We start from the raw sequence: 2,674 nt of genomic DNA on the forward strand, positions 1-2,674 counted from the left end.
TGAAATGCAAGGCTACTCTCAAAATTGACCAGCCATGTTGGTTTGGACACGCATTCGCATCAGTTCGTCGCTCAATCACGAGTTACTACAGCCTGCAGTTTGCTAGCTAGCAAAGTCATTGACTACCATCGTTTAAGTAAGTACATGTTTCCTTTTTGTGTAACGCAATATTATGTTTACATTGTTTGTAGTTTATATATTTAAAATCTGTAGTCATCTTTGTTCTTGCCTAACTAGTTAAGCTAAAGTAGCCTTGTTTACGCAATGTTGCTAGTACATGTATAAATGTAACTAGCTACAGTAGGTAGCCAAAGCTTTACATCTAGAAAGACTAAGTTTAACTTTTGGTGTTTTCTTACAAAAATAACGATGTATATAGGTTGTTTAAATGATTTAGTTTGGCTGAACAAGTATGCTGCTAGTCCAGTAGCTAGAGTGGCTAGCACATGCTGTTTTGCCTTTGTTACAGCACATACTGTGGCTAGCACGTTTTGTGCTGTGTTGCTACTGTACTGGATTTAAGGCGATTGTGATTTCTAATTCTCTGAACTGCTGTACTTTTTATGTTTGAAGACAATTCTGTGTTCACTTGAATCACTACACTCAATTAATACATTTTATTTGTAACAATTTCACTGTTCCACATTTGGCTGATAATGTCCCCCCCCCCCCCCCCCCCCCCCGAGCATAACCAGTTATCTTCACCCAAATGACCTACTGTTGGACAATCGTTTTGGCTTTAAAGGTAAATGCATTGTCAGTCACAATGTCTAGTTACTGGGCCAAAAGGAAAATAATATTGAAAGGAGTTGAGAGGGACAAACAGGACATTGCAGCTGCAAACAATGCTCTACTTGCTGTTATTCCCGACTTTGACCAAGTAAATCCTCATGTTAATGAATATCAACATGGAATGGCTTTCTGTTTATGGTGCATAACTGACTCTTTCATTCATTATTCCCTGACCTAGAATCTTGGCAAGAGGCGATGAGATATTTGGTGTGCTTCCAAACAGGTTCCAGCGTTGAAACGACGGACGATGACAAGAAGGGAAAGCGAAAGAGTATCTCAAATTCCAAGTACAGACCCCAGGCCTCTTCTGATGAAGTGGAGTCTAGTCTTCCAGATGTACCGGCAATGATGTCGTTTCGAACAACGTCTTTTGAGATTTGAAAACATTGTTCCCGGTAACGAGGTTTCAGTGCTGCCCCATGCTCCAGAAGTTGCATCGATCCAGACAACCAGGAAAAAGTTGAGCCATCTGTAGACTTCAGAGCTGGTATGTAAAATGTATTGCTGTGATCCTGCAACTAAACTATACCCTTTGTTAGATTTTCAAATTTCTCATCCCTCTTTCTCAGAACCAGGTTTCTCCCCAGTAATCCTGACTCCACTTCACAGAGCCAAGAGTTTGAGTACATGTAAGTGATGTTTTTTGTCTTGGAAACTATTGCTTCTATTTAAGATGAGGAATCCTTTTATCCATAATCTGTTTTTCATTAGGGCACTTTACTTTCTGGATGAAAGGTGTCGAGGTGTGTTGTACATTCCATTAGTTTTGCACAGTTCAATTATTGTTTCATTACTGAATATGCAATCTCTGCAGTGAAATTAAAACTGTTATGTTTGTTCCCCCAGCTCATTAAGTACTAAGCTTTACACCCCCAGCAGCAAATTTGCCCTGGCAGCATATGGGTGAAAACGCTGGAGGTATGTAATACGTTGCGCTAAACTAAGTGTTACATTCAAGTCCAATTCATTAAATGAATGCAATAACTTCAAACATATTTTTACTTCAATAATTATCAATAGGAGAAAATCATCACTTTGTTATTGGCCCTTGGACTCCCCTGGCATCTCGTGTACAGCATGAAGTTTTCAGCTATGAAGGTATATTCTAGGCCTATGTCTTATTGTCCAGTGTTTTAACAATATTGCAAATAGTGCCTTTAGTTGTTTTTTTTTAAATGTATTTTATTTTTTAATGTAGTTTTCCAGAGACTCCAGAATAAAAACCAAGCTCTTTAGGGTGGAGAATGTTGTGGAAATTCTGAAACCTGATGCATTCTTACTGGGACTGAGTCCCATCGTTTGGATGTGAGAATGAATGAGTTACTAGTTAAGGATGCCGAGAGGGATCTGGTATTTGTCCTAGGGGGACATCCTTGACTGGCACAGGTGGATTAGAGAGGTACTCGTAAATCTGTATAACCCTTTAGTGTCTCAGTTGATTAACCAAACATTGTGTCTCCTCAGGAGTTGAGAAGGATAAGGTGGGGGGACAGCCCGCCCTTTGGGTAAATGTTACACAAGACAGATGGTTAACAACTTACCACACCCCTTTTTGTATGTGATATATACTGTTGAATAAGCTATATTGAGTAAGAGACTCCTCGGACGATTATGTTTGTAAGCATTTGATGCGTCTCTCATATTTGCAAATTATAATAAAACTGTTAGAATGTGCCAAGAGTATTTAGTCTCTGTACTTCCTTATTAATGAGTTCGATGAAATTACCAAGAACCAAGCTCTTGAGGGAGGAGAACCAAGCCCTGAGGGAAGGCAGTGCACGAGCAGGTGAGAACAAGCACTCTTTCTTAAATTTAACTTTTTTGTGTGTAATGTAGGTTCAGAATTACCATATGCCTTTCATTTTGTAGCTTTGGATGACAG

At 39.3% G+C, this 2,674-nt stretch overlaps 1 long non-coding RNA gene across 1 annotated transcript; it reads left to right on the forward strand.

Annotated features, from left to right (window-relative positions):
• The first annotated feature begins 731 nt into the window (after positions 1 to 731).
• Positions 732 to 1,399, forward strand: LOC114829505. Its single transcript, XR_003777420.2, has 3 exons — positions 732 to 745; positions 971 to 1,279; positions 1,362 to 1,399. It is a non-coding gene; the product is annotated as an uncharacterized LOC114829505 (long non-coding RNA).
• Positions 1,400 to 2,674: the final 1,275 nt, after the last annotated feature.

The sequence above is a fragment of the Esox lucius genome, chromosome 19, assembly GCF_011004845.1.
Source record: "Esox lucius isolate fEsoLuc1 chromosome 19, fEsoLuc1.pri, whole genome shotgun sequence".
Classification (NCBI taxonomy): domain Eukaryota; kingdom Metazoa; phylum Chordata; class Actinopteri; order Esociformes; family Esocidae; genus Esox; species Esox lucius.